Source organism: Oryctolagus cuniculus, chromosome 20 (genome assembly GCF_051225735.1).
Source record: "Oryctolagus cuniculus isolate XC-2025 breed Fujian yellow rabbit chromosome 20, ASM5122573v1, whole genome shotgun sequence".
Classification (NCBI taxonomy): domain Eukaryota; kingdom Metazoa; phylum Chordata; class Mammalia; order Lagomorpha; family Leporidae; genus Oryctolagus; species Oryctolagus cuniculus.
This window is the reverse complement of record NC_142886.1, coordinates 16,321,837-16,330,984: the sequence shown is the minus strand read 5'-3', so window position 1 is coordinate 16,330,984 and position 9,148 is coordinate 16,321,837.

Sequence of the window (9,148 nt, the reverse complement as noted above, 5' to 3'; positions counted from 1 at the left end):
GGGCCCCTCCGCCCCCCAGAGAGAAACACAGTACTGGATAAGGCTTGTCTATGGAATGTTGCTCATTGATAGGAGATTTTAAGGACTGCTCCTCAAGAATCCTGCTGGGACCCAGATATTCTACTTATTTATCAAATCGCTAACCCAGATCTAGTTTGATGTCCCCTACCTTGTGGCATGCAAAAACAAAACAAACCAAAAAAACTACTAAAAACCAAAAAACAGCACTTTATGGACTCCAATAAAGGCTCCTCTCAATTGGGAACTGACTTGTGTATATATTGTTTTAAACTCCAGCATCCTCCAGTAAGATTTATATTCTTGTTTTGCTTAAGATTCACATTTTAATGTGGCAATAAAAACAAGTGATATGGTCTCATTGCAAGGGATCCTATTTAGTTAATTATCAAGCCTCATGCTGCAAATCACTCTTTGGGTTTCTTGTCTGCCTCTCCTCACATGAGTTACAGGAGCCTGGGGTATGTGGGAAAGAGCAGAGCTGGGGCTAGAGGAGAGGGGGAGAGGAGAGGTGGGAAGCACAGCCTCTCTGTGCTAGGCAGTCGCCCACCCCACCCACCCTGTATGCCTCGGTGCAGGGGGCAGCACGGTGAATGCGGTCAGATCTTGAACCCCAGCTCTGCCATGTACTAGCTCTGTGACCTTGAGCATGTTTTTTAATGTCCCCGCCTCTCTCTACATAGATAATAATAATGCTATATCAACTTCCTGGCTTTGCTTTGAACATTAACTTAGGTAATGGATCTAAAGAAGCTGGCACAAAAACAAAAAAGCAGCAGTAAATGTTTTTGGACTTTTCCCCAGCAGAGGCTAACAACCTTGGGAAGCATCCGGGGTACTGCACCTGATGCTGGCCAGGGGTCGCCAGAATGGCAGGCAAGCAGCCAGGTGGCAGGGAGCAGACAAGCAGGCATCAGGGGCTTAGGGATTCGGTCAAGAATCTGAGCGGCAAAGAAGCAAAGCTCCAGGCAGGATCAGGACTAAATGAGAACAGAAGGGATGAGGTGAGAGACACACAAGTGAGGAACAACACTGGCCTCCTAGGGTCTCTCTGGACAGTGATGGCAGGTGGAAGACAAAGGGCTGCTTGGCCTGAGAGGGAAGGTGGAGTCGGTTGGGGTCAAAGGCTGCCAGGCAGAGACGAGCCAAGCAGGTTTCCTTTGCAGAGCTGTCCAGCATGAAGCGTGGTCCCAGCCTTCTCCATCCACGGTGCACACGGGGGGTGCTGAGGGCTCCCTGGACAACCGAGGATGGCAGCTGCTATGCATCAAAGCGTCTTGGTGCCCAACAATGCTTTGGCTCCCCTTGGCTGTCTCATCTGGGTTATTTCTGGTGTCAGCTCTGAGCAATTAGTAGTGGCTGCCTGGAGCATTGTCTTGAGAAACGTTTTGAAGGTCACATTTGGGAAGAATGCTGTGATTGATTATTTATGTCTGCCAAGGGCTGAGAAATGATGCGTGGAGGTGTGATTGTTATCTTTCAGCTTGAAGTGAGCTGCTGCTCCTTCCAGCTGATATGTGGCTGGAGCCTGCTTAGAAGGTTCTGGCGGAGGAGTCTGCTCATTCATGCCTTCTTTTGTTCAGCATTCTCAGAATGGCCTCCACCAGCGGCTCTGCCGCACTGGAGGAAGGAGCTCCAGGAACTCCCAGAGCTGTGCTGCAGGCTCCCTTGGGTGCAACATCAGCACGTGAAATTATCAATCCAGCTTTGCAGGCTAGAAAACTGGGGGTTTGCCTCGGTTTGGGAAATGAATGGAATAATTCATATTATAGTGTCATATCTGAGTGGGAGTTGTGATGCAACAGATTAAGCCCTACTTAGGGTGCCGGAGTCCAAATCGGAGTGCCTGGGATCAAGTCCCACTCTGCCTCCAATCCAGCTTCCTGTTAATGCAACTGGGAGGCAGCCGATGATGGTCCAAGTGCTTGGGTTTTTGACATCCATGTGGGATACCTAATGGAGTTCCTGACTTCTGACCTTGTCCTGGCAAAGACTTGGCTGCTGCAGGCATTTGAGGAGTGAACCAATGCATGAAAGATCTCTGTCTCTCCCCACCCCACCTCCACCCCTGTCTCTCTGTCACTCTGCCTTTAAATAAATAAATAAATATTTTCCTAAGTTTTTCATGTCTTAGAAGGCAGCCTTGAGCATTTTTCAATGAAGACCCCAGAGAATAAGACCATCCTGGTGTGAAGCCATTGGCCCCCTGTGCGCTGCAGGAGCCACCTCCCGACACAGTCACCAGCCCTCAGCCAGGCTCTGAGCATTACCTAAGCTCAGGGAACTCGTATTCAGTGAATCGGCCCATATTTTATCTCCCCACAAAACAGCTATTTAAATATCCCCCGACTATGCACTTTCTGAATCATTAAGGCTTCAGGGTGCATCAATTACACTAATTTAGGAAAGTGATCAAATTCATGCAGGGTTGTTATTTTGAAAGAAAAGACATTTCAGTATATTGATGGGGAATTGGTGTCCGGAGTGTATAGATTTCCAGTTACGTCCTGTCATGGCAAGAGTCCATCGGTTTCCTTTAAGAGATGGAGAACACATTATACCCGGTATTAACAAAGATCAATTTCAGTAAAGGAAGACATTCAACACAAGGGAATTGAACTGAGCGGGGAATGAATGACGTAATGTTTGAAGTGATAAGGGATAAGTTATGCTAGGACTCCAATGATGATTAAATGGAATTTTTGTCCCTGCTTTTTGCTAGAGATGAGTTTTCTTTCCTGTAAAGTATAATGTATCTATTTTGGCATTGTCAGCGAGGTATGCAGTTCATAATTGGGCTTCTTAAAGATTCAGATTTCTTTAGTCCTAACGCAAGGGGAGGGTCTTATCTTTACTGCCAACTCATTCCTACTCTTCAAGCCCAAGTGACAGTCTTTTATAAGAATTTGGCTTTGGGTTTTATCTTTCAAGAAAACTGCATTCCAAACTTCAATGCGGTGAATAGAGTTACAAAGACACCATGAGGATAATATGGAAGATTTTTGGAAATAGAGTAAAGATAAGCTCTCTGCTGAGATGTGAGATGCAATGAAAAAAAAAAAAAGAGAGAGAGAGATGAATAGGAACAACAGCGGGCAGGATTTATATCAGTGTCTCTAAGGAAAAAAGCCAAACCAAGCCAGACTCCTTTCTTTCCCTCTGTGAACAAATTTCTTTGGAGTCCATAAAAACTATTTAGCAAGTATTTCATATCAATGTTTACAGCTGGAAGAAACTTCGAATATTTTCACAGAGGAGAATATTAATGGGTAGCAAGGCGGCGTGACTCACCAAGAACCTGTCTCCCTTCTGGCTTGGAGGTATATTTCTTGGTAGCTAACTTAGGAAATTCTCATTTTTCAAAGGACAACTGTTTCAATTCCTTTAATTTTTTTTTTTTTTGATGATGATACTGGTTTGTGAATGGGCACCAAAATTAGCACTGTCATCGGACACCAGAAGTTCTAACTTTGAACCAAACTGAATGTTAAGTTGCTGATTCTCTTTCTTGGGAATGATGTGGCAAGCAAGGATACCAAAAGCACATCTTCACAGAGTAACATTTGGAGGCCAGGTGAGAACAAGAGAAAAGCTATGCAAGAAAACTAGCATGGGCTCATCCAGCAATAGCTGCTCCCTTACCAACATCTGTGCTTGCCTGGACAGAGAGGGCTGGGAGGAATAAAGACAGAAGGGTTGAATTCTGCGAGGGCTGGCCCTGAAGACAGCTCCAGCTCAAAGTAAGAGTCATGGAGAAGGCAGGATCTAAGCCAGGAGAAAAGAACCCAGGACTCACCCTGATTCCTGGGTTTGTCTCTGTTATCAGTGTTTCCTTGCTAACCTTCAGACAGTAACTTCTTAGGACTTACCCCACAGTGAAGAGGTTACTCAACTGCGGAAACAGAGGCATCCCAGAGCAAAGACAGAGCTGCCATCTCTCTGCGTAGAATAAGAACTTGAGGCCGGCGCCGCGGCTCAATAGGCTAATCCTCCACCTTGCGGCACCGGCACACCGGGTTCTAGTCCCGGTTGGGGTGCCGGATTCTGTCCTGGTTGCCCCTCTTCCAGGCCAGCTCTCTGCTATGGCCAGGGAGTGCAGTGGAGGATGGCCCAGGTGCTTGGGCCCTGCACCCCATGGAAGACCAAGAAAAGCACCTGGATCCTGGCTCCTGCCATCGGATCAGCGCGGTGCGCCGGCTGCAGCAGCGGCCATTGGAGGGTGAACCAACGGCAAAAGGAAGACCTTTCTCTCTGTCTCTCTCTCTCACTGTCCACTCTGCCTGTCAAAAAAAAAAAAAAAAAAAAAAAGAACTTGAGGTGAAGTTTCTTTGTGGGCTGCTATCCTAGACGGGGGTTAGAGCATTGCTGACTGCTGGTGAACAGGGGCCTGGACTCCAGCGAGAGCCCTGCTGTGTGCCAGTTCCGTTTGCTGGCACTGTGACAGCTGACCTCCAGGCCACGAGGACAGGTCCCCTAGCAGTCCAGTGCACTCCCCTGACCACCGCTTCCCCTCTGCCTTGCCCATCAGCTGCCACAGCCACACCATGAATCATGCTGTCCTTCCCCTGCCCCTTCACACCACCCCTGGCCATTCCCCAGTTTCTCCTACACCCCTATTCCCACCACCCCTGAACCCTCCCAGTGCCCCGACTCTGCAGGAGCTCCCTGGCTGCACTTCCTGGCTCTCCCCTGCCATAGCTGCCAAACTCTTGGTACCTGTGTTTCCCCATATGGCCCCAGACGGACTGTTTTAAACCTTTCCCACTACCCTCAAGCTCCCTACCCTGTCCATAGCCCTAGTTTCCATCCCCTCAAGTTATAGCAGGAGACTTTTCTGTTCTCTAAGGGGATCAGCAGGGATGGATTCTTGGGTGGAACTAATAGAGCCTCAAGGAGTTTGAAGGCCCTGAAGTGGGAGACCGGGGTGGGGTTCAGACAAGAGTGAGCAGCAGGAAGCAGAAGGAGGAAGATCCTATAGCCATAGTGGGGGATAAGAAACCAACTGGATAGTCAAGGTGGGTTCCAGTGCAGTAGCTCCTGAGCCTGGGGCAGAAGACTTCAGAGACATTGTTCAACAAGACCACATCTGTGCCTTATTGAATTCTGATTTGTTTCAAATTTCAGCTAAAGACTTTTAGTTTACCCTCTCACCTAAATCACAAAGAAATCTGTACTGAAAGGTGATTTTGGGTATAATAGTATACATTAAAAAGTGCATGGCAACCTGGGATTAAAAGATAAGTTTATTTTAGTGCAAGAAATTTTGAAACCTATGCATCATTTTTTCATAATATGCATTTTCCATGAATTTTTGAAGACCCTTTGTAGGCATGAATTTCAAAAGTTTTGCACCAAAGCGATCTTTCTTTTGAGAGAGAGAGAGAGAGAGAGAGAAAGCTTCCATTTGTTTGTTTGCAACAGCCAGGGCTGAGCCAGGATCGCAATCCAGGTCTCCCACATGGGTGGCAGGAGTCCGGTTATTTGAGCCATCACCACTGCCTCCCAGGGTCTGTCTTGGCAGAAAGTTGGAGTCAGGAGCTGGAGCTGGGAATTGAACCCAGGCACTTTGATGTGAGATGCAAGCATCTTAACCAGTATCTTAACTGCTAGGCCGAACTTCCGCCCTTAAACTTATCTGTGAATTCCATTTTTCCATGAAGATTTTGAAGTCCCCTCAAAAAGTGAAAGAAAAGATGCCCCATAATAAATCTGTATTCTTTATCTTGAGTCAGGCTAAGGAGGCCTTCTTGGAATTACTGTAGCTCAGGTGGCACGGTAGTCCCATCATTTTCCCTTCGGCTTTCATCACCTGGACTCCCAGTAGGTGTAGACCCTCAGCCTGAAGAAAGATTTCTGGCTGCATAGCGCCCCCCTCCCCCCACATCAGGGAGTTGTGGACAAGACACAGAAAGATCAGAAGTGTGCTGGATCAACTGCTGGATCAACTGGCCTTCTGTGGGTCACGTTTCTGCCTCACTTGTTCACTCTGCTTGTTTTCCGGTGCTTTATGGAATCCCTAGCAGGATGGAAGAAAGTAATGACCCAGAGAAAAGAGCATCCACTCATCTCACTTCTTCTGGTCATAAGATTTGGACGTCTTTTGACTCTTCCCTGGTGCAGGAAGATAATCAATAACAAGTTATGTTTTAGGTGCAGATCTTGGGAATCAATTCCTCACTATGGAGCCAGGAGCTCTGTGCACGGACAGACACCAGAGACCCCACAGCCAGTGAGAGGGGCTCGGTCCTGCATTAAAGTTCTTAGACAAAGCACAGTAGTGGAATCTTTCTCTAAGCTGCTGCAAGGGCAGAGGGTAGTGAGAGCAAGATTAGAAAATGGACAAAAGCAAGCTTCTGTCCACGCTCTCGGCTCAGCCAGGCACCCTACAACTCTGATTCTATCATCAGGACTCCTTTCTTAAAAGCCCAGTGAGAGGGGTGGGTGTTGTGGCATAGTGGGTTAGGCTGTCGCCTGCAGTACCTGCATCCCATAGCAGGGTGCTGGTTTGAGCCCCAGCTCCTCCGCTTCTGGTTCAGTATTCCTGCCGATGTGCCTGGGAGGATAGCAGATGATGGCCAAGTGCTTGTGTTCCTGCCACCCCTGTGGGAGACCAGAATGGAGCTCCTGGCTCCTGGCTTTAGCCTGGCCCAGCCCCCAGTAGTTGTGGATTTTTGAGGAATGAACCAGTAGATAAAAGATGTTTTTTTTCTCTCTCTCTCTCTTGTCTTTCTCTCTCTCTCTTCCTTCCTTTCAGATAAAGAAATAAATTTTTTAAAAAGTGCTCAGTTAGAGCCCTGGTGGTCATTGTGGGCAGCAGAGCCACCACTAAACTCGGGAGCTGTTTCTCAGAGGGAGGGCTGTGAGCTGGGCTTCTCGTCTGGTTTATGTATTGAACTACTGACATGCTTAAGATAGAAGAAAATTCTGTTTATATCTTTTAATAAGCCAGATGTTATTTTAAAATATTTATTTATTAGAAAGGAAGAGTTTACAGAAAGAGGAGTGCTGAGACAGAGAGATATTCCACTTGCTGGTTCATTCCCCAAATGATCACAATGGCCAGAGCTGGGCCAGGCTGAAGCCAGGAGCCAGGAGCTTCCTCCAGCTCTCCCATGTGGGTGCAGGGGAGCAAGGACTTGGGCCATCTTCCATTGCTTTCCCAAGTGAATTAGCAGAGAACTGGATCAGAATTACAGCAACCAGGACTCGAACTGGTGCCCAAATGGGATGCTGGCATGACAGGCAGAGGCTTTACCCGCTACTCCACTGTGCCAGCCCCAGAATATGCCTACAAAGCCTAGACAAATTATGCAGAGTTGTGCTGGCATTTCCTACTGCCACTCCCTTGGGCTGAGTCCCTAGTTCAGGATGACCCTGAGTGACCACAAGTGATGCTTCCTACATGGCTACAGCACTACCTGAGCTCTGGCAATAGGTGCGGTGGTGGTAATGGCTCCCCACGCTCAGTGCCTTCTCAGTGCCTCGATGTGTCTTGTTGGTTCTCAAACCTGACAGGAGTTTCTCAGGAAGAAAGAAAGCTTTATTCCAGCTTACAGTTTTGGAAGTTCACTGTCCAACATAGGGCGGCCCATTAACCTGGCATCTAATGTGGAGGGAGGATCACTTGGCGAGCAGGGGCAGCAGAGACAGGCAGCATGCTCCTGGACAGAACCACCCTCTTTTTTGTCTTTTGTTTTTTTTTTGGGGGGGGGGTGGTTTTTAAAGATTTATTTATTTATTTTAAAGATAGAGTTACAGAGAGGCAGAGGCAGAGAAAGGTCTTCTATCAGCTGGTTCACTGCCCAGATGGCTACAATGGCAGGAGCTGCACAGATCCAAAGCCAGGAGCCAGGAGCTTCTTCCAGGTCTCCAACGTGGGTACAGGGTTCCAAGTACTTGGACCATCTTCTGCTGCTTTCCCAGGCCATAGCAGAGAGCTGGATCAGAAGTGGAGCAGCCAGGACTCAAATTGGCACCCATATGGGATGCTGGCACTGCAGATGGTGGCTTTATCTTCTGGCCTCAGCCACAGTGCTGTCCTTGGTCCTTTTCCATGAACTGTCTTCTGAGGGCAAATCCCCCCTGACTTTCCACTAGGCCCACCTCTCAGTTGCCCTACTCAGATCAAGAATCCACCCTTAATTCATTAATCAGGAACGTGACCTTGGGTTTAAACCTCTGCATGAGTCTGGGAAGCCAAACCCTACAGAAACCATAACAGCCCTGCTCACATCTTAGTGAGAAGTCTCTTATTAGAATCATCTCATTAATTCTGTTTCTTGCTAAAGCTCTTAACGGCTGTCATCTCCAGCACGCTGGAAACCCCAGACACTGTAACTGTAAAAGTAATCTCTGTTCTTGGACAAAGTACCGCACTTCCGAACAAAAAAGGGCCAGCCAGGCCTGATGCGGCGTTTTGCTCCTGTTCCATGTGAGGTTTGTTGAATATCTCGTTCTCACAGTATCCCCAAGAAGATAAACAGGGTAGGCACTGCCAGGGCCATCCCACAGCAAAGAAAGTGGAGTGAGTAGGGGGTTAGGAGTTTGCTCAACGCCCTTGACTAATTGGGGTTGCGAGTGGTCAAGAACTAGCCCCCAGCACTGTTGGATCAGGCCCAGATTGCTCCAGCTACCAGCAGCTAAAGGAAGGTGAACCCTTGATTTTTATCCTTTGTGAGTCTCTAAACACTAAGGGCTGCCCTTGGCGTAACACTGAGATTCAAAACAGCAGGTCTCCTTTCAAGGCCATGCGGTCATCTCCCCCGCCCCCACCACAAAACCCCTGATGCTTTTTAAAACTCATCGACCTCTCTGATTCTGTGTGTTTTCAAACGCCTTTCAGAAGTCCCAAGTGCGGATGGGCAGCCTGGATTTAGTGCATGTGGAAGAACTCAGAAACTACTACCCGTGGGATGCCATTGGCACCCCAGGGGCTGTCCCCAGGCCCAGCAGGGCCGAGTCCTGGAAGCAGGTTCACACAGTCCCTACCAGAAGGGCGGTACTGAGCCAGGGGAGAAGCAGCCAAGTCACACCCTGGTCTCTTTTTCCTCCTACCTCTGATCTTCTACTAGTGCTTCCCATTGGCCCAAACCAGCTGTAGGCCAGAGGCCCCGGGGAGCCTGAGCCATGA